Here is a 23,376-nt window from a genome sequence, read left to right on the forward strand (position 1 = left end):
TAATCTGGATCTCTCCATCATTGAGAAAAACCCCGCTACACACGCCCAATTAAATCGTGCCCATAAACTTAGAAAATAGCTTGTTCAGAGAACAAGAATGCAGGTTGAATTCATTGACCATTCTAGAATCCTTAGTTATAAAGTTTGGTATGATTATAAATTAAATATTATTGCAAAAAATACATTCAGAGCAAAGTTCAAACTATGCAAAGTGGTGATAGCAGAGCTCCACCACCTATGCACATCACCCCCAAAGTTCTATTTCATAATTTTCAAGAAAATGAAAGCCCGACAAGGTGCATATCTGGTAACTGATTCCCTGATGCTCATTTGCATTCCAACTGAAGTAGAACGTTATTTCTAGAGCTGTTTATTTAATGCTACCCATGAAACTGGTGCGCTGTGGCTGTTTTAAAGTCCAAAATACTAATGCTGTTACTTTCACCGATTATGACAAAGATTCAGAATGAGAGTGTTTATAAATACCATACAGGACTCTGTGGTTCTGCTGAACTGCTCGTAGCACTGCTTGCTCTTGCCATGTTAGTTTGGAGTATTACTAATTCCTGGTGAGAGTGGAACTTATGTGACAATTTAGAAACCTGGGAGAATCTTCAATATAATTGAATCTGAAAGATAGTAATAGTGAAGTCTGATAAATCTGTAAACCACGGGGGTAGATCCCTGCCTGCTGGCTCTGCTCAGTAGGTGGAGTATAAATGTGTGTGCTCACCGAGCTGCAGCCATTTCGGCAGCAGCTGCAGGAGGCAACATATCTCTGCTTAATAAAGCCTCGATTACTCTCTACTCTCGTCTCGTCATAATTGATAGTGCATCAATTTATTAAGCAGAGATTTTACAGCGATGGATCTCCGCATCAAGCCAGATCGCCTGCAGCTGCACCCTCAAGCAGACAACGCCATGTCCGCCTTCGCCCACTGGCTAGCTTGCTTTGAAGCCTCCATCGGATCTGCAACGGAACAACCCTCAGAAGCACAGAAACGCCAGATCCTGTATACACGGCTGAGCTCTGATATCTTTCCCCTTATCCGGGACGCACCCACCTACGCTGAGGCCATGGCGCTTCTGAAAGAGAACTACACCTGGCTGACCAACAAACTCTACGCCAGGCACCTCCTGTCCACTCGGCAACAGCTCCCTGGTGAGTCATTGGAAGATTTCTGGCGTGCCCTGCACGTCCTGACGAGGGACTGCAATTGCCAGGCAATTTCGGCCATTGAACATTCCGAACTCCTAATTAGGGGCGCTTTCGTTACGGGCATAGGGTCGGCGTACATCCGCCAGCGCCTCTTAGAAGGGGCTACCCTCGACCTCGCGGCGACCAAGAAACTCGCTACCTCACTAACGGTAGCCTCCCGTAATGTACAAGCGTACGCCCCCGACCGCACGGCGCCCCCCTCCTGGACATCGTGGACCCCACCAGTGACCGCCCCTAGCCAACCCCAAGCCTGGACATCATGGACCCCATCAGCGACTGCTCCCAGCCATCCCCAAGCCTGTGCCGCACAGCAGCCAGCCAACCCCGGGAAGCCCAAGTGCTATTTCTGTGGGCAGACAAAGCACCCCCGGCAGCACTGCCCAGCGCGGAGCGAAATCTGCAAGGCCTGCGGGAAGAAATGACATTTTGCTGCGGTGTGCCAGGCCCGGTCGATCGCTGTAACCAGGCCCATTGTTACTGCACCCCCCACGTGCGACCCATGGGCGCCGCCATCTTCCGCGCATTAAAACACGTGCGGCCTGTGGGCGCCGCCATCTTCCTCGCATCAGAACATGTGCGGCCCGTGGGCGCCACCATCTTCCTTGCCTCAGGACCCCTGCTTGCCGGGCACCTCATCGGGCCACTCATCGCCCACAACCGCCGCCGTCAGCCCGGGGCCTACCAACACCAGCCGCAGCTCCCTTCCATCACGCTCGACCAGTCCCGGCTGCACAACCTTGCAACCGCGTCGACGACGGTAAAGGTCGATGGGCACAAGACATCCTGCCTTCTTGACTCCGGGAGCATGGAGAGATTCACCCACCCCGATACGGTAAGGCACTGCTCCCTCGCGGTACACCCAATTACCCAACCAATCTCCCTGGCCTCCGGATCCCACTCCGTGGAGATCCGGGGGTACTGCACCGCCACCCTCACCATCCAGGGTGTAGAGTTCAGCAACTTCCAGGTCTACGTCCTCCCCAACCTCTGCGCTGCCTTGCTACTCTGCCTGGACTTCCAGTGCAATCTCCAAAGTCTAACTCTGAAATTCGGCGGACCCCTACCGCCCCTTACCGTGTGCGGCCTCACGACCCTTTAGGTCGACCCACCTTCCCTGTTTGCAAACCTCACCCCGGATTGCAAACACATTGCACCCAGGAGCAGACGGTACAGTGCCCAAGACAGGACTTTCATCAGTTCTGAGGTCCAGCGGCTGCTGCGGGAAGGCATCATCGAGGCCAGCCACAGCCCCTGGAGAGCCCAAGTGGTAGTTGTAAAGACTGGGGAGAAAAACAGGATGGTCGTGGACTACAGTCAGACCATTAATCGGTACACACAGCTCGACGCGTACCCCGTCCCACGCGTATCTGATATGGTCAATCAGATTGCACAGTACCGGGTTGTCTCAACAGTGGACCTGAAATCTGCCTACCACCAGCTCCCCATCAACAAGGCAGACCACCCATACACTGCATTAGAAGCAGACGGCCGCCTTTACCACTTCCTTATGGTTCCCTTCGGCATCACTAATGGGATCTCGGTCTTCCAACGGGAGATGGACCGAATGGTTGACCGGTACGGACTGCGGGCCACCTTCCCGTACCTAGATAACGTCACCGTCTGCGGCCATGACCAGCAGGACCACGACGCTAACCTTTCCAAATTCCTCCACACCGCCAAACTACTGAACCTTATGTATAACAAGGAGAAGGGCATGTTCAGCACCAACCGCTTAGCCATCTTTGGCTATGTGGTGCAAAATGGAGTTCTAGGGCCCAACCACGATCGCATATGTCCCCTCATGGAACTACCCCTCCCCCACTGCCCCAAGGCCCTCAAACAATGCCTGGGGTTCTTCTCATACTACGCCCAGTGGGTCCCTAACTATGCAGACAAGGCCCGCTCACTCATTCAATGCACCGTTTTCTCCCTGACGGCTGAGGCTTACCAGGCCTTCAACCGTATCAAGGCCGACATCGCCAAGGCCGCGATTGATGCACTATCAATTACGACGAGACGAGAGTAGAGAGTAATCGAGGCTTTATTAAGCAGAGATGTGAAGCCTCCAGCAGCTGCTGCCGAAATGGCTGCAGCTCAGTGAGCACACACATTTATACTCCGCCTACTGGGAGGAGCCAGCAGGCAGGGATCTACCCCCGTACCTGTAGTACAGGAGCCTTACCGTATTACATCTCATGTATGTGATATATACAAACAGTGGTGACTACCACAGCGATGCATGCGGTCGATGAGACGCTCCCCTTTCAAGTCGAGAGGGATGCATCAGACGTCGCTCTGGCTGCCACCCTCAACCAGGCCGGCAGACTCATGGCATTCTTTTCACGCACCCTCTATGCCTCCGAAATTCGGCACTCCTCCGTCGAAAAGGAGGCCCAAGCCATCGTAGAAGTTGTGCGGCATTGGAGGCATTACCTGGCCAGCAGGAGATTCACTCTCCTCATTGACCAATGGTCGTTTGCCTTCATGTTCAATAACACTTAGCGGGGCAAGATCAAAAATGATCAAATCTTGAGGTGGAGGATCGAGCTCTCCATCTACAATTATGAGATTTTGTATCGCCCCGGTAAGCTCAACGAGCCCCCCGATGCCCTATCCCGAGGTACATGTACCAGCGCACAAGTGGACTGACTCCGGGCCCTACACAATGGTCTCTGTCACCCAGGGGTCACCCGGTTCTTCCAATTCATAAAGGTCCGCAACCTACCCTACTCCAGTGCGGAAGTCAGAGCGGTCACCAAAGATTGCCAGGTCTGCGTGGAGTGCAAACCGCACTTCTACCGGCCAGATTGAGCGCACCTGGTGAAGGCCTCCCGTCCCTTTGAATGCCTCAGCATGGATTTCAAAGGGCCCCTCCCTCCACCGACCGAAACACATACTTCCTTAATGTTGTCGACGAATACTCCAGATTCCCCTTCGCCATCCCATGCCCTGATATGACGTCTGCCACAGTCATCAAAGCCCACACTAGCATCTTCACTCTGTTCGGTTTCCCCGCTTACAGCCGCAGCGACCGGGGATCCTCCTTTATGAGTGATGATGCGTTAATTCCTGCTCAGCAAGGACATTTCCTTGAGCTGGACGACCAGCTACAACCCCCGGTGAAACGGGCAGGTGGAGAGGGAGAACGGGACGGTCTGGAAGGCCGTCCTGCTGGCCCTATGGTCTAAAAAGCTCCTGGTCTCCCGCTGGCATGAGGTCCCCCCCGGCGCCCTCCACTCTATCGGATCGCTGCTTTGCACTGCGACTAACGAAACCCCCCATGAACGTCTCTTTGCCTTACCCAGGAAGTCCACCTCCGGGATTTCACTCCCAACGTGGCTGGCAGCTCCAGGACCCGTTCTCCTCTGCAAGAACGTGCGGCTCCACAAGGTGGACCCGTTGGTTGAGAGGGTACAGCTACTCCATGCAAACCCGCAGTACGCCTACGTGGCATACCCCGACGGCCGCCAAGACACAGTCTCCCTCAGGGACCTGGCACCAGCTGGTTCCCCACCCCCATCCCCAGCTGCCCCGGCGCCACCCATCCTCCCCCAGCGCACTTCACCACAGCCCCCGCCCCAGGACGATCGTCCTCCCCTTGGTCCCACCCAGGGATGAAGATGAGGACTACATGCTTCAGGAGTCACCGGCGACCGAGCCGGCGCCTACATCACCACCGGGACTGCGGCGCTCACAATGGAGGATCAAGGCACCTGACCGGCAAAATTTGGGAACTTTCCCCAAAAATGTACACTTTAAAAATGCTCACATACATGTAACTAGTTTTCCACCACCTCCGTTGGACTCTTGTTTAACAGGGGGTGAATGTGGTAGTCACCACTGTTCGTATATATCACATATATGAGATGTAATATGGTAAGGCTCCTGTACTACAGGTACGGGGGTAGATCCCTACCTGCTGGCTCCACCCAGTAGGCGGAGTATAAATGTGTGTGCTCACCAAGCTGCAGCCATTTCGGCAGCAGCTGTAGGAGGAAACACATCTCTGCTTAATAAAGCCTCAATTACTCTCTATTCTCTACTCTCGTCTCGTCGTAATTGATAGTGCATCACACTGCTTGCTCTTGCCATGTTTGTTTGGAGTATTACTAATTCCTGGTGAGATTGGAACTTATGTGACCATTTAGAAACCTGGGAAAATCTTCAATATAATTGAATTTGAAAGATAGTAATAGTGAAGTCTGATAAATCTGTAAACCATGTCAGGAGGGAATGTCAGATTAATAACTTGGGGCTAAATATTTATTACATGCTTAAAATGTTAATATATTAACAGCTACAACGCAAAACCATTCATTTGGGGCACCGTGCGCTTTGAGTGAATTAATGGCTCAGAATTTACTAGAGCATGTCATTGCGCTGTGTGCCCTGTTAATTAAGATTTTTCCCCTTACCCTACAGCTTGAGAAAACTTTGCACTCTAAGGTGCTGGAAGTACAAGCTGACAACAGGAGAACCTTCGAAAGATGGGTCCAAAAGGAGTTGGGTGAGGCTGGGTGGGTTGTCAAGTGGGGGAGGGGGGGTATGATTAGGGGGTCTGATGTGTAATAGACTAGGTTTTAATCAGTCTAACATTTCCTGGGTAACTACCCAGGTAAGTAGTGTGGAATTGTCCAAAGTCTCTGAATTTAGCCCAGAGTCTTGGATATTCAGGGGGGAGCAGGGGAATTGCCCATTGTAAGTTGAAACTTCCCAGGTAATACGGGAATTCCTGCGGGGGGCAGGTCCAGGCATCAGGTCTCCTTCAAGGTTTCAATGTACATTCTCAATCATACAGACAATCTCAGACAATCTGGAGACCAGAGGACTTGGCCCAGTATTATCGGTTCTGTCTGGAGACCTATGGTTATTCTCATCTCTTCCTCTTTGCATTCTTGTAAAACCTTTTACATCTCTTGCTCATTATATTCAACTTTTTTCTCCCATTATCACTTTTTTGGTCATCCTTTGTTGAGGAACAATTTACATATTAATAACATTAAGCAGCATCAAATTTGTCATTATTTTAGAAGCACAACCTGGACCAATGTTATGTTGTACTAATGTCATCACAAATGGAATAACAAATACAAAATTGTTTTTTTTTATAATTAATTTTTGGCAAGTGGGTTCCATGGACAAGGCTCATCCCTTTTCTTGAACTGTTATAGGCTGTGTGATGTTGATCGTAACCATTGGTACAACTGAGTGGCTTGTTGGTCCATTTTAGGGATGAGGGAAGATTCAACCAGCTTGTGTGGCACGCTTGTCACCAATAGGCTAGCCGGGGTAAGGAAGGCAGGATTCCTTCCTGAAAGACATCAGGGAACCATCTGTGGTTTATAACAGCTTCAAGGTCACTTTTATTGATATTAAATTTTAAAAAGACACAATTATAATTCACAAACTGGCAAGTGTGATTCAAACTCTCATGCCCTGGAGCTTTGTTCATTAAACTGTGCTCTATAAAGTTAAATGTATAAACTCAACTGATTCATAAGGCAGAATTCCCCCATCAGGGACTACGTCCTCTAGTGGGGGCAAGGACATGGAGTGTTTTCTGTTGAGGAGGCCGATGGGAAACCACGCCATATTTTCTGGTCCCGACCACATTAATTATGCATCCGAGTGTTTAACACTTTATTCCATGGTGTCATGGGCCTGATTGTGTGCCTTCTTGCAACATTGCTGGGTGCCATATTTAAAAGACGCTCAAAATCACTGACCCACTGTTGAAGGAAAAATATGGACTCCCTGAAAGTGAGGTTGGATCTCCAGGAATACTGTGTGGCTGAAAAATGGTCTTCCTCAATTACACTGAAACTGGAGGATTCACCTGATAGGTGGTTCCCCCCCCCCCCCCCCCCCCCCCTCCACCACTCGCACCTTCTGCTGTGGTGTTTCAGGGTGCAAGAACTATGGAGGCAGTCCCAATCATTCTCCAGGTAAGCCCCAACTTCTGTGATCCACGTTGTTCCAGATGTGTTCTGGGCCAGCATGTTCTCCCGCTGGTGCCACAGAGAATGCAGGTGTGCAGGTTAAATTTTGGTTGAATCTTCATCTGCAGCCCATTAGCAGGATGCAAATCAGTTTCACACTGGCCACCTGTATGTTTCCCGATCCACCACAGTGGACACCAGCGGACCCTACATAGGCCCACGCCCCACCCTACCTCCGTAACCCAAAATCCCCACCTAACCTTTTGGCTACTAAGGGGCAATTTAACATGGCCAATCCACCTAACCTGCACATCTTTGGACTGTGGGAGGAAACCGGAGCACCCAGAGGAAACCCACAAAGACACGGGGAGAAAGTGCAAACTCCACACAGACAGTCACCCATGGCTGGCATTGAGCCCGAGTCCCGAGTGCTGTGAGGCAGCAGTGCTAACCACTGTGCCACTGAGCAGTACATTGCCAGCCTGGCCTTGGTATCCTTCAATCACAGGTGCTGGATCTCCAAACGGAGCTCATGGAACATCTGTTGTCCAGTAATTGAAACAGCAGCCCCTGTATCGATTTCTATGTCCAAGAGGTGACTGTTCACTTGGAGCGTTATTTTTACTGGGGCTCCTCTGAGGGCCATGTTGCAGTTTAACTGCATGAAGTCATCTTCCTCGGGTGGGGCAATGTGCAAAGCCCTGGCTCCAGGCACTTGTGTCACCCGGCCAGCGCGACGTGTTCGATGTCACCAAGGTTCTTGCGACTGCAAGTGTCTCACTGTTGTGGGTATTCCTCATTGTCCTTTGGGAAAATGTTCCGTTTCCCCAGAGTTTGCCCAGCCATACTGAACTGGTATCTCTATTATTACCAGCGGTATAGAGTCACAATGATTCGCAACAAGTTCCACATGTTGGCTAAAGGTTTGTGAGTCTGGGCCTCTGGGTAGGTGAGGCTTTTGATCAGGTTGAATGTCAGGGTCCTGCAGTCGGTCAGGAGTATTACCATTTGCCTGGAAGAAATACCGCATCCGTTCGGTATACTGGGTCCAGTCTTCAAAGCCGGCATCAAAGTCCTCTAGCCTTCTGAAAAGTGGCATTTTAAAAGTTTTGTTGACCTGGTTGCTGTGCTGGGGCATTCTGGTGCAGTCAGGATCGGAGATGTTGTTTTCCTAGCTGCCAGTATAAAAGCTCAGGAGGTCCAAGAAGGTAAATTCAAATGAAGCCTAATTCAACAACAAAAACAAAGGCTGCAATGTGGCTTACAGTGCAAAGGTCCAAACCAGGACTATCCATCACAGTCTGGGCTGGCTTTGTGAGGTGATCTGTCTGAGCCCCAGTTAATGGGCCTCTGCCCACTACTGTGGGAGCTCATATTCCACAAATCCCACAGGAAGGTCAATTGGGGTGACCCATGGGTCTCGTGAGGGTTAGTACATTATTATATAACTTTACGTGTGGACTGCTTAAAAGTGTTTGTATGTTTTAAATTAGAATATGGCAACTGAAAATTTACTTTGGAAGAAGAGAAGTCAGAACTTCTTGGACCACTAATAATGGAGATTCTTGAAACTCCAGGGTCCAGGTTCGATTCCCGGCTTGGGTCCAGGTTCGATTCCCGGCTTGGGTCACTGTTTGTGCGGAGTCTGCACGTTCTCCCCGTATGTGTGTGGGTTTCCTCCGGGTGCTCCGGTTTCCTCCCACAGTCCAAGATGTGCGGGTTAGGTGGATTGGCCATGCTAAATTGCCCTTAGTGTCCAAAAAGGTTAAGTGGGGTTACTGGGTTACGGGGATAGGATGGAGATGTGGGCTTCGGTAGGGTGTTCTTTCCAAGAGCGGGTGCAGAATCAATGGGCAGAATGGCCTCCTTCAGCACTGTAAATTCTATGATTCTATGTTCCCTGTGGTGGCGTTACCTTTCCCTTGCTGAGGATTCTACTGCTGGAAGCTGCAGAAAGAGAGAAAGGGGGGGCAGGAGGACTGATTCAAATGAGCAACTCGATAAAGGCGCTGACCAACTGCTTTCGCAGATTGCTGGTGACTTTATTGTACTGCTGACTGTTCAATGTCTAATGCCGGAAGTCGTAGGTTTGCTTGCTGCTGCCTCTTTTAGAATGAGGCGCATTGATCCAACTGGGCAACTTGATGAGGGTGTTGCAGACATGCTACTGCAGACTGCTGACAGTTTTATTGTACTATTTAGTGTTTAATGTGTATTTGGTTTTCTTTGTATAATTGCACTGTGCACTGTTGTAGCGTTGTGTTTGCACCAATATTCTATCGCAAAATTATGCTCATGTGGGTATGGTTCAGTGCCTCTTCCTTGTCGATTAATGGTCAACGTGATATATTATGTTTTTTTAAAATCATTTTATCTTCTTTTAATAAAGGTATTGTTGACCCTGTAATGAACAAAATATTGTCAAGTGGCTATGGGTTGTGTTGTTGCTTGCTCCTGCTGGTGGCTGCAAATGAAGAAGGATTTGTGAATGAGAACAAGGAGGAACTTTAAAGGGAGCGATTAGAAATCTGTAATAACAATAATGTAGGAGAGTGAGGTTTAGTATGAGATAAGATGCAGATGGTCGAGTTCGTCAATGACTTGGTTTAGTAGGATTGCACGTCAAAGTCTGAACAGACTAACGTTTATCAAATCAACCCTATGAAGATGATCAATGGGCCAACTCTTTTATTTGAGGAGTCTGATACCTTGTTTTTCTACAAACTAACTGTGACTAAATTTTAAAAACAATTTCATTTATTTCAAAGCAAATCACTTTGAGATGTTAAGAAGAGGTGAAAGAAGGTTTTTATATTAAATTCTTACTTATCTGTATTGTCATCATCATCTTTGACCCATGGGCTAAGCTGGTTTTGAGTCAAAGTCTCTGTTTGAAAGTATGAGTGAATAGATTCAAATTGTCTTTCCCAAATACTGGATTTCCACAATCATCATATCTTCCAAATGAGAATATGAGAATGATCTGCTGTCAACATAGTCAAAGTATCTTCTTCATCAATCAGAAGATGTGTTCTCTTCATGGAATTGTCAAATGTAATTGTTTCGCACAGGGCCTGGCCAATATGATGTCCATGATGTCCTTTCACCTATAAGGTATGCTTTACATACTAAACTATTGAACAAAATAAAAGGCACCATCCTAAGTGCAAAAGTATGTAGTTCGCTGCCTTGACTAAAGATTTAAAGGAGTCGAGAAGAACTTGATAAAAATCAAAGCAACAAATGAACAACGAAATAGGTGCAATTAAATGGCAAAAGAGGAACAATTGATAAACAATTGAATTAAAGCAGGAGGGAACAAAAGCATGTTGAAATGTGCTGAAACACCATACAGTCTTGTAATGATAGGACCGCAGGTACACGCATGGAATTCCCATCCCAGTAACTTCCGGATATCTACCATGGCCAGAGGTAAAGGATGCATCATCCTGCGTTGATCTGTTGCACACCCAGCAGCTGGCTAAACAGCAGCTTTAACCAAGATTTCGGAGCTGGTCACTCGGAACACTTTTGGCATCAGGATGATACATGGAAAAGAAGAAAACAACATGTTATGATAAGCTATGAAATGACTCATTTAAAAAAAAAACAAGCATAAGTGGTTTCTTTCTATGCTGTTATGGGCCAGGGTTTAGAATATTGAATATCCAAAGTATATCATGGAGCTCACCTGACCTACAACTGTTTATTGATTTTGGTTATGATGAGCACAAGGGCCTGCCTTTCAGGTGTTATTCAACAGAGGCCTTAAGGACTTTTAATTAAAAACATAGTTTATTCTACAAATTTAATTTTATAAATACACACAGTAAGCATTTTTATCAACTACAGGCATAAATACCTCACACAGCTACAGTACTCTATGTACAGCCCTTAAACTGTTCCAATTTAATAACAAGATCGCATAAACCAGAAAACCCTTTGCCAAGGTGTGGCCCAGCACACAGCACTCAAGACCTAGTATTGACACTCTTGTTTCCTTTTCAAAACAGCAGGTTTGATTTCCTTCCAGAAAACAATTATTTCTTTTCAAGTTATCAAGCAGTCTGGAAATAGCTTTTAAACTGAAGGCAGAGAGACACTCAAGATACTTGTCCGTCTGAATACAGCAGACAAATGTGAAAACTATTAGGATTTTCAAAATTATAAGATTTATTAACCAGGGGCTGGTTTAGCTCACTCGGCTAAATCGCTGGCTTTTAAAGCAGACCAAGCAGGCCAGCAGCACGGTTCGATTCCCGTACCAGCCTCCCCGAACAGGCGCCGGAATGTGGCGACTAGGGGCTTTTCACAGTAACTTCATTGAAGCCTACTCGTGACAATAAGAAATTTTCATTTCATTTTCAACAAAGCAAAAAAAAAACGGAAGCACATAAGTGTCACAAAGCATGCTGATGTTATTTACGAGGGTATCCCAACATAGAACACGGGTTTATGGGGGGGAATAGTTTTGTTTTAGTTTGGTGTGAGGAGACAAGGGAAATCCAGTGAGAATAAATAGCGCAGTCATTGTGTAACAATTATTAAAGACTATTCCTTAAAGTAATTTAAGACAAATACACACAAAGAGGACTACTCTACTCTCACACAATTAAGGTGTATGATCTACTAATATATATGGAATGCGCCTCTTGTTATAAAATATATCTATGATACCTGAACACTGTAGTACTTCCCCCTTTTCCCCCAAACAACATCCAAATTGAAGAGACAGCTATAGTTACCACACCATACAGGGATGGTACTCAAATGTGGTCTGGAACCGTCTTTCTCCTGGTCCAGTGAAGATTTTACAACTGCTGTTACGAAGGTTCTCTGCACTGCCATGGCTATGACATAGAAGCTCATTTGCTGTGAAATCCTGGCCCTAAGCCTACTGGGAAATCTGGCCAAGTTACAAGAGACACTGCAGTCTGATGGTAAATGTAGAGTATTGTGCGCAGTTCTAGAATCCACATTATAGGAGGGTTGATAGCACTTGAAAGGGTGAAGAGGGGATTTATCAGGATGTTGCCTGGGCTGGAGAGTTTTAGTTATGAATAGAGCAATAGACTGGGGTTGTTTTCCTTGGAGCAGAGGAGACTAAGGGGCACATGATTAAGATGTATAAAATTATGGGAGGCATAGATCGAATAGACTGGAAGAAACATTTCCCCTTGGTGTAGGGATCAATGACCAGGAGGCAGATTTAAGGTAAGTTGCAGGAGGTTTGGAGGGGATGTGAGAGGGTGGTGGGAGTGTGGAACTTGCTGCCACAAATGGTGGTGGAAGCAGAGACCCTCATAACATTTAAGAAGTATTTAGATGTGCTCTTGAGATGCCAAGGCATACAAGGCAATGGGACAGGTGCTGGAAAATGGGATGAGAAGAACTTTCGCTGGTGGCCATGGAGTTAGCTGTTGCACATTTAGTAGCTCCCGCTCAAGGTAGATTTCTTCGGTCCTTCCCCGTCTGAGGGGTGGAATTTTGGATGAAAAGAGTTGTAGGAGTGCCAGAAGAAAGTGCAACTCCTCCGGTGTGGCTGGTGGATGGATCCATGAACTAGGAATGGGTCGAGAAGAAGGAAGCTGGTGGAACAGGAGAAACTTCGTGCACCACAGGTCAAGAGGGTGGAGGGCGAATTTGATTTTCTCCATTTGGAGAGATTCCGAGAGGTCGGACAGCCAGTCTGCAGCTTTGGGTGGTGCTGCTGACCGCCAGCCAAACAGGATTCTACGGCGGGCGATCAGGGAGGCAAAGGCAAGGGCATCCGCCCTCCTCCCCAGGAATAGATCTGGCTGGTCTGAAACCCCGAAGACCGCCACTATCGGGCATGGCTCCACCCTCATCCCCACCACTTTGGACACTGCCTCGAAGAAGGCTGTCCAGTACCCAGCAAGTCTGGGGCAAGACCAGAACATGTGGGCGTGGTTGGCCGGGCCTCCTTGTCACCGTTCATATCTATCCTCCACCTCCGGGAAGAACCTACTCATACGGGTTCTTGTTAAGTGGGCTCTATGTACCACTTTTAGCTGCTGCAGACTGGCTGTCCAACCTCTCGGAATCTCTCCAAATGGAGAAAATCAAATTCCCCATCTGAGGGTCAGACGACAGCTTCCACAGAACATGGGAGCCATTCACCCGATTGTTCCGGGGCCAGTTTGTGGCCAACGAACAAGTGGAAGAATAGCCAGGTAGCCAAGAATTAGGGGAAAGTCGCCAAAGCATGAGAGGGAGAGATAGACCGGGGGGGGGGGGGACACAACTAAACATAAGAAGAAAGAAAGACAAACCACAGAACGGGGGGGGGGGGGGGGGGGGGGGGGGGGATGGGAAGAGACAGGGAACAAGAGAGGAGAACCAGGATGGTGGGGGGAGGCAGGGAAATGAGAGCCGGAAGGAAGGCACGGGATACAATAACGAACATGGCATCTCCAGGAGCAGGGAACGAGGAGAATGAAGACGAAAGACGGGAGGAACGGCAGAACAAAAACAAAGAACAAAGAAATGTACAGCACAGGAACAGGCCCTTCGGCCCTCCAAGTCCGTGCCGACCATGCTGCCCAACTAAACTACAATCTTCTACACTTCCTGGGCCCATATCCCTCTATTCCCATCCTATTCATGTATTTATCAAAGTGCCCCTTAAATGTCACTATCATCCCTGCTTCCACCATCTCCTCCGGCAGCAAGTTCCAGGCACCCACTACCCTCTGTGTAAAAGACTTGCCTCGTACATCTACACTGAATCTTACCCCTCGCACCTTAAACCTATACCCCCTAGTAATTGACCCCTGTACCCTGGGAAAAAGCCTCTGATGATCCACTCTGTCTATGCCCCTCATAATTTTGTAGACCTCTATCAGGTCGCCCCTCAACCTCCGTCGTTCCAGTGAGAACAAACAGAGTTTATTCAACCGCTCCTCATAGATAATGCCCTCCATACCAGGCAACATCCTGGTAAATCTCTTCTGCACCCTCTCTAAAGCCTCCACATCCTTCTGGTAGTGTGGCGACCAGAATTGAACACTATACTCCAAGCGTGGCCTAACTAAGGTTCTATACAGCTGCAACATGATTTGCCAATTCGTATACTCAATGCCCCGGCCAATGAAGGCAAGCATGCCGTATGCCTTCTTGACTACCTTCTCCACCTGTGTTGCCCCTTTCAGTGACCTGTGGACCTGTACACCTAGATCTTTCTGACTTTCAATACTCTTTAGAGTTCTACCATTCACTGTATATTCCCTACCTGCATTAGACCTTCCAAAATGCATTACCTCACATTTGTCCGGATTAAACTCCAGCTGCCATCTCTCCGCCCAAGTCTCCAAACAATCTAAATCCTGCTGTATCCTCTGTCCGCAATTCCACCAAGCGGAGGTGAGCGCGAGACGGCAGCGAGATCCGTCTGGGAGAAACAAGCGACAACACCAACACCAAACCCACTCGAGTATTGCCCACTGTTATTGTTTCTCTGGCACCCGGATGTATATTTACCTCCCCAGTCTCCACCCCCCCCCCCCCCTCCCCCCCCCCCCCCAACAGTCGGCCACTTATGTGTTGTAAATAATTTTGCCAGGTGTACAGAGTTGCTGCTGTTGAGCTGGTGCACAATTCCCAACCAGTTATTCTATTTTATTTTTTATTTTTTTATTTTTTATTATTTACTATTTTCTTTTCATTGGTATGTTTGGGTGTGCCCTTCTCTTCCATATATGTGTGTATATATATATGTCTCTTATCCTGTGTACGTAACGGTAAATATACTTTGTTCAAGAACCCAATAAAAAACATTAGTTTTTTAAAAAGATGGCCTTCTTCGAGGGCCAAGGCTTGTTCTGCCCGCCCAGTGGTCAACGGAGCAGCTAGTGGACTTCTTAAATGAGAAGTTTAGCCAGCAGAGAATAGAGGACCTGGAGGACCTGGCCAAGGTGGTAGAGCCGCTCAAACCAGGGATTGACTAAGTAGAGCAGAGGCTCGAGTCCCAGGGCCAGGCGATCCAGAAAGTGGAGGAGGCAGCGGGGAAGCATGAGAAACAGCTCCCCTCATAGGTGGCTGAGGTGGGGGCGATGCGGGAAACCCAAAAGAGGCTGAAGGAGAAGGTGGAGGATCTGGAGAACCGCTCCAGAAGGCAAAAACTACGGATTGGAGGATTGCCAGAAAGCATCGAAGGAGCAGAGGCCGGCAGGAATGTGTGCAAAATGCTGGAAAAGCTGATGGGGAGGGAGCCTTTGATCGGCTTCTGGAGGTCCACCAAGCGCACAGGGTGCTGAGGAGGAGGCCACAGGCGGGTGAGCTGCCGAGGGCGATGGTGACGCACCGCTTCTTGGACAAAGAGAAGATTCTTCGGTGGGTGAGGCAGACGAGGAAATCCACCTGGGAAGGAAATGAGCTGTGGTGTACCAGGACCTGGGCGCAAAACTGGGGAAGAGGAGGACCGGGTTTAATCAGGTCAAGGCTGCTCTCTTTAAGATGGGAGTGAAGTCTCTGGGTGACTTTCCAGAATTGAGAATACTATTTTGGTACGCCAGTTGGAGTTTTTGAGAGACGATGGACTGCCAGGAGAAGGAGTACATTGAACTTTGGAGGAGTTGTGATGGATCTCTGTGTCTATTTGGAACCCTGGATATGCGTTATCCCTTCTTCGTTGCCAAATAACAGATTCAGGCTGTGCTTTTTGGCAAAGTTTCGTTGAACTTTATTGTCAGCTTTAGTGTCCACTGGTAAACTTTGGTTACAATACAAACTTAGGTCAGATTGATTGTCTTTAGCAAATACAGCGGTTGAGTTTAAAATACAAATCATGGTAAATCTTCAAATCATAATACGTGGCTTTTCTACTAGAGACGCAGTTGAAGCTGGAGGGGGGACAGATGAGGTTGAGGAAGGGATGGGTGGTGAAGGAATTTTGTATTTTTCCCATGTGTTCCGGGTGTACTCCCGGATTGTCTGTTTTGTGGTGGGCAAGGCATTGTTGGCGGAGATGGACGATTCAGAGCATTCGCTGAATGTGGTCTCAGGCCACACACCATCCTGGGTGGATTTGCGAGTGGACCGAAGGGGTGGGCAGCGCCCGCAGTGGAGGTTGGATATGGGGCTGTTGGTGGATGAGGAGGCTTGCGAGCGGGTGAGGACTGTCATTCAGGTATACAGGGAGCTGAATGACACGTGGGAGATCGACAAGTGTTGACGCCGGTGTCAAAACCGGCACGAGTGACGCCAGTGTCAACAGGCCTTAAGGCCCAGCCATTCTCCCCTTCCTCGGGGACTAGAACAGCGCTGTGCGCTGTTCCGGCGCCAAAAGCGCCCCGCCACAGCTGACGCGGGTCCACGCATGCGCCATGGCCGTCTCCGCGCCAGCCCATGGGCAACATGGTGGAGCCCCTACAGCAGCCCGGCGTGGAGAAACATAGGCTCCGCCCCGGACTTAGCGCGCCCGTCGATCGATTGCCCCAGATCATGGGCCTGGCCACCAGGTGCCCCCCCCCCCCACCCCCCGGAGTCGGCTCCCCCTGCCCCCCCCCTCCCCCCCCCCCCCCCCCCCCCCCCCCCCCCCCCCCCCCACCACCACCAGGACGGCCCCTGCAGCCAGAATGCTGGGTTCCCACCGGGTAGGACCATAAGCAAACGACGCCGGCGGGACTTGGTGGAACTTGGCAGAACTCGGCGTGCACTCGGCCAGTCGAGCGTGCAGAATCGCGCTTTCAACGGCCCCCGACCGACAACCCGATGTCGGAGCAGCGTGTCGGGATTCACGCGCCCACCCCTCCGGCGATTCTCTGACCCAGCGAGGGCTCGGAGAACCCCGGCCCATGGCTGTGGGAGGCGCTCATGGAGGTGGTTCAGGGGTGGGGAGGGGGGTTTATTTTTATTTGGGCACACAGGGAAAAGGCAGAACGGCAGAGATGGTAAGGCTGGTGGAAGAGATTCTGAGGGTGGACCAGGGGTATTTGAGGGTCTGGAGGCAGGGTTGTTCGGGCTGGTGCCACGGGGAATATGGTAGGGCAGTTGCGGAGGGGCAGGGGGCCAATATACGAGTATTGGGAGAAGGCAAGTCGGATGCTGGCCCACCAACTTAGGAAACGGGAGGTGGTAGAATGATGGATGGGACGAGAATGGTGGTGCTGCACCTGGTTGGGGCGAATGGGGTGTTTGAGTAATTTTTAGGAGGTTATATGAGTTGGAGCCTTTGTTTGGGGGAGGGGGAGGGAATGCGACGGTTCCAGGAATTTTCCAGGGTGAATGAGGAGTTGGTGCAGGGCTTGGGGGCCCCTTTAAGGTGGAGGGAGATGATAGAGAGCATGGGGGCGATGCAGGCAGGGGAGGCCCCAGCCCGGATGGGTTCCCGGTGCAGTTGTTGGTGAGGGTGTATAATGAGGCTAGGGAGAGGGGGGATCTCCCCCCGACACTATCACGGACATCCAACCCCCTGACACCAAAGAAAGATAAGGATCCGGAGCAGTGTGAATCGTACCGTCCAATATCGTGTCTGAATGTGGTTGCTAAGATGTTGGCGAAGGCGTTGGCTTCGCAAATTGAGGACTGTGTCCCGGGGGTGAAAGGCGAGGACTGTACGGGGTTTATGAAAGGGAGACAGTTGTCAGCAAATGTGAGGAGGCTGCTTAACCTGATTATGATGCCCCAGAGGGGCAAGAAGTGGAAGTGGCAGTGGCGATGGACGCGGAGAAGGCTTTCAACCCGGTGGAGTGGGAATATCTGTTGGAGGTTTTGAGATGGTTTGGGGTTTGGGCAGGGGGTTGTGGACTTGTCCGGTTGCTGTATAGGGAGCCAGTTCAAGTGTGTAGAACCAGGTGAGCCATGGATATTCTGAATTGTACCATGAGAGAAGGCAAGGGTGCCCGCTCTCCCCGTTGCTTTTTGCCTTGGCTATAGAGCCATTAGCTATGGCACTTAGAGCGTTGAGAGATTGGAAAGGGAATGTGCGTGGGTGGGGGGGGGGGGAGGGGGGGGGGCGAGCACAGGGATTCGCTGTACGCGGACGACCTGTGGTTATATATTTCGGACCAACTGGATGGCATAGGCGGCATAATGCGGATGTTGGAGGACTTTGGTCAGTTCTCCATGTACCAGCTGAACATGGGAAAGAGCGAGGTGTTGCCGATTGAGCCAGAGGCCAGGCGAGGAGGTTGGGGAAGTTGCCGTTTAAATCTCCAAGTTAAAAAGGAGAGTGCAACTTTTTCGAGGCATCCGGAAACTACCTGGGTGACATCATTGATAAAAATGGCTTGCATAAGCACCACATCCTCAAAATGTGTCACAACTGAGGTTGTTTCTGAGATCAGTAAATAATTATGGCAAATTTAGCAATGCAATTGAAGCCTTTGCACACTTTGTTATGTACCAAATAGGTATGGCACTGACATTTGCGAAAGTGTATTTAAAAAGGTAAAAGAAGCCTTCAATAAGTGAAAGCTATTGGTTCACCACAATCCCAAGCTGAGGAAGCAATGACTACACCAGAAGTTACATGAACGTCAACAACCTGCTCCTTTTGCTCAACTTAATGCAGTAGTGATCAGACATGTATCAGAGCAGCTTGCTGCAGAGACACCCAGTGCTCAAAGTGTGGAATTGAAGATGAACTCAAACAATTATTAACATGGAACTAGAGCTACAGTGAGTGAAGAGTGTCACAGAGCTGAGTGACTGGAAAAAGTCTATTCGAGCACCATTTACAAGCATCATGTTCAATCACAACATAAGAGGTTTATGTTTCAAAGTTCATAAGCAATGTTGACACTGCATGCTGTTTTTAATGTATAGATAGTAAGTTTCTAATTACATTGAAGTGATGAGGTTTGATGGGCATTTCCTCATGTCTGACTTTTACTTTGTTCTAAAGAGGTTGCGTAATTTAAACTCCAGCATTTTGTCATTTACAGATGGTCAGTGAGGACAGTATCACAGGAGGTGTGGTATGGAGCCAGAACTCGCTTGGCTGTTGCCGCTCAGTGGTAGAATTGTAGATTCGGGAGGGCTAGCACCCCCCTGGATTTTGTTTTTTGTAGGACCTTCTTTGGGATCCTAGCATTTTTACCCCCCCCATACGAACGCCATGATAAGTTTGTCCAGCACTTTGAAAAAAGCCTTGGGGATGTAGATCGGAATGGATCTAAACAGGAAGAGGAACCTGGGCAGTACATTCATTTTGATCGTCTGGACTCCCCCCGCAAGGGAGAGTGGGAGTGTGCTAACGTGGGTGGCAGTGTGCCCCTAGCTAGCGAGTCTGTGAATATCTCCCGCAGGTGCGGGGCCAGCGCTGTCGCGAATTTTTTGTAGAAGTCCGCCAGGAATCCGTCCGGTCCCGGCGCCTTCCCCGTCTGCATGGAGCTAATGCTGTCCATGATCTCTCCCAGTGCTAGTTGTGCTTCCAGATCCCGTTTCCTGCCCTCTCCCACGACTGGTATGTCCAGTCCATCAATAAACCGGTTCATCCCAGCCTTCCCCGTTGGGGGCTCTGAGGTGTACAGCTCTTGGTAGAAGGCCTTGAAGGTTTTGTTAATCCTCTCTGGTTCTGTTTCCAACGTGCCTCCGGTACCCCTGATTTGTGCAATTTCTCTGGTGGCTGCCTGCTTTCTCAGCTGGTGTGCCAACAGGCGGCTGGCTTTGTCTCCGTGTTCGTACAGGGCCCCGCGTGCCTGGCGGAATTGGTGCACTGCTTTCCTGGTGGAGAGCAGGTCAAAGTTCCTTTGTAGTTCTTTTCTCTCCGCCAGGAGCTCTACGGTCAGGGCCTCGGAGTATTTACGGTCTACCTCCAGTATAGAGTCGACATGGTCTTTTTGATGAAACTCGTGTCGTCCCAGTTGGGCGCGTACACGTTGTAAATGCCCATTTTAATTAAGAAGCCTCAGGAATGATATGACTTGTTCCTGATGCCCTTTCTTTTAGCAGCAGTAATGGGATTAGTAACTGTTTATGGCTGAGGCCTCAGGATCTGGTCAACTGACAGAAGGTGGAGGGCTGGGATTTTTCAGACCCTGGAAATCCAGGATTGAGGGTCTGTTGCGCCTCCTTGCAATTGGCAGCAATAAGGTAGATCCTGAGACTTGCTGTGTTGTTCCAGGTTCTGCAAGAGTGAGTGTGTTGCTGGGACTTGGCAACAATGGAAGTGATCCTGGGATCTGTGAGCAATGAGGAAGCAAATTCCAACATTTGTGATTTCTAGGAGTGTCCAAGATCTGGGAGAAGGAAAGGAATATCCTTGGAATGGAAGTATTGGAGATAATACCAGAGTGGGAGAATACCATGAAAAGGGATCCTAAGTTTTCTCATGACAGGGCAGGAAGGGTATTAAGGGAGTCTCATGGTTTGAGAGCACTGGGAGAAGAACCCTGGATTCTGGGAGGACTGGACAGGGGACCTGGCATCTGACAGTAGACGGTCTGGCAATGGTAAAGGCAGCCTGCCACCGGTGGGGAGCCCAGATTTCCCTTTAGGAAACAGCAAAATGAATTGATTGGTCATTTATATCATTAGCTGTTTTGGGGATCTGTTTTCTACAAGTTAGCTCCTGCATTAAGGAACAAAGGCCTCTCAGCCACTCTAGATCATAGTTAATCAATATCTCAACTCCGTTTAACTACATTTGATCGACATCCCTCAATATAGCCTTACTAATGAAAATCTATTGGTCAATTGATCCAGCATCAGCAGGGCAGGTGGGTGAGGGAGTGGCAAGGAAAAGATCTTCTGACAATACTGATCAATCTCATCAATCTTTTCTACATTGCCTCCTGCACTTGATCGGCACTCTCATTTCTTGGCAACTAGGAATACACATAATGGGAGAGAAAGTTATCTGCATGACACCCTACACTTGTCTTTGCCCCATTTCCCAAATATCTTTGTTTATTAAAAATCTATCAATCGCAGTTTTAAAAATCTGTCAATCTCAGATCCAGCATCAATTGTTATTTGCAGAAGAGTGCTCCGAACTTCAATCGCCCTTTGCCTGACGCATTCCTCTTGTGAGCTCTGATCCTAACCTTTAGACTATTTCCGAGTTCCAGACTGCCCAGCCTAGGGAAATAACTTCTCTCCATTGCCCTACGTTTCCCTTAACATCTTAAATTTCCACCAAACCACCTCTTAAACTTCTAAATTGCAGGGAATAAAACCCAGTTTGTGTAATCTCTCCTCGTAATTTAATCCTTGGAGCTCAGTTATCATTCTGGTAAATCAATATTGCATTCCCTCCAAATGCATCTTACCTACTGTGTGGTGCTCAGAAATACTCGCAGTGCTCCAGGTGTGGTCGAGATGTGTAACTTCAACCTCTGGGTCTTTGTGATAGAAAGGCCAGTATTCCATTAGTAGTTTTAATTTCTGATATTTTCAGTGTGAGCTCATGACATTTTAGTATTCCATGGACATGAAATCCCAAGTTTCTTTGGAACAACATTGTGCATAGAGTTCCACCATTTCAAAAGTACCCGCTCTATCCTTGTTATGTCCAAAGTGTACATCCTCACATTTGTGTTCATTGACATCTATTTGCCAAAGTTTTGTCCATTCACTTAACCAATCAATAACTTTTATCATTTGAATTTTGCTTTAGAGATGTGTTACCAAAGCTTTTTGCCTTGTAGTCATAAGGACAAATGCAAGAATGGTAAATCTCAAACAATTATAACGATTTATGCTGGAACGACCCGGTGGTGCAGTGGTTAGCACTGCTGCTTCAGAGTGCTGAGGACCTGGGTTCAATCCCAGCCCCGGGTCACTGTCCGTGTGGAGTTTGCACATTCTCCCCGTGTCTGCGTGGGTCTTATCCCCACAACCCAAAGATGTGCAGGGTAGGTTGATTGGCCACGTTAAATTGCCCCTTCATTAGAAAAATAAAAAGAACACAATTTACGCCACAGAAGAAAAGGTTGCTAATTGGCTGGCAAGTCGACTCTCATTGGCTAAGGCATTGTCACGGTGAAAGTAACAGGGAACTGAAGTGGGAAAATCAGATTGAAGGCACAAAATTGGCAATGCATTTCTGTCGGAAACTAATAATAAAATCATCCTGAATACTGTGTGTGATCTGGTTAATTTGGACCCGTTCCAATGAAGCAATGTACCAATGTTGGGTATATTACTCACCTTCATACTCTTATCTTCATATTCTTCCAGCTTCAAAAAGACATCTCTTTGACTAAGCTTTCAGACAACTCTTTTAATCTTTTCCTTCCACCTCTCCTTACATCACTTGTGAAGCATTTTTTCAATACTCAAGGTGCTATTTCGCTTTGCTGATTTTCTGAATTGACATACATATTAGTGGATGTATGAGGGAAACTGACACTGTTGCAAGTGTGCCCCATTAAGAAGTCACCTTCAGGATAAGAGTGAAGAAAATAGTTGAAAAAAAACAACAGTAACTAGACAGCGCAATGTCTCATGTAATCATGAAAGTCTTTAACTTCAAGCCATGTTACAATGCTAAAACTCTTTGTGAAACATATTAAATATTTTGGCAATGCTGCAGTATTTTTAGACAAATTCCTTTCATGTGACTTCCAATTTTACTCTTGCTATTTAGTTTAAATCAAAGGGTGGGGGGGGGGGGGGAGTATTGTTTGTTCATGTCAATATTTTAAGGAATGCCCTAACTCAGGGGTGGGCAAACTTTTCCGTGCAAGGGCCACATTCAGAAATTCACAATTTTAAAGGGCCACATAGTACATTAATTAATAGTCCCGGTTGTAACCAATTAGCGTGCGGCATATACCTCAGCGCTTCCCCCGGCGGCATCCTGCCTTTAGCCCTCTTTTTCTCTACTTTTCAAAAATGGCGCTTCACCCGGTTATGATTCTGGGCGCCTCATATGGAACATAGAACATAGAACAGTACAGCACAGAACAGGCCCTTCGGCCCTCGATGTTGTGCTGAGCAATGATCACCCTACTCAAGTCAACGTATCCACCCTATACCAGTAACCCAACAGCCCCCCCCCCATTAACCTTATAAAAAAAAAATAAAAAATTTTAAATTTAAAAAAAAAATTTTTTTTTTTTTTATGACTTGATCTTGGTGGGCCGCATAAAGACCTTTGGCGGGCCGCATGCGGCCCGCGGGCCGTAGTTTTCCCACCCCTGCCCTAACTGGTGATACATGGGATTTGCTGTGATACCGACTGTCTGCTACCAATGTTAAGTGTAACTAAAATTAAAACATTGAAAGCACATTTCTATAGTGTGCAGTACA

This window comes from Scyliorhinus canicula, chromosome 13 (genome assembly GCF_902713615.1).
Source record: "Scyliorhinus canicula chromosome 13, sScyCan1.1, whole genome shotgun sequence".
Taxonomy (NCBI): Eukaryota; Metazoa; Chordata; class Chondrichthyes; order Carcharhiniformes; family Scyliorhinidae; genus Scyliorhinus; species Scyliorhinus canicula.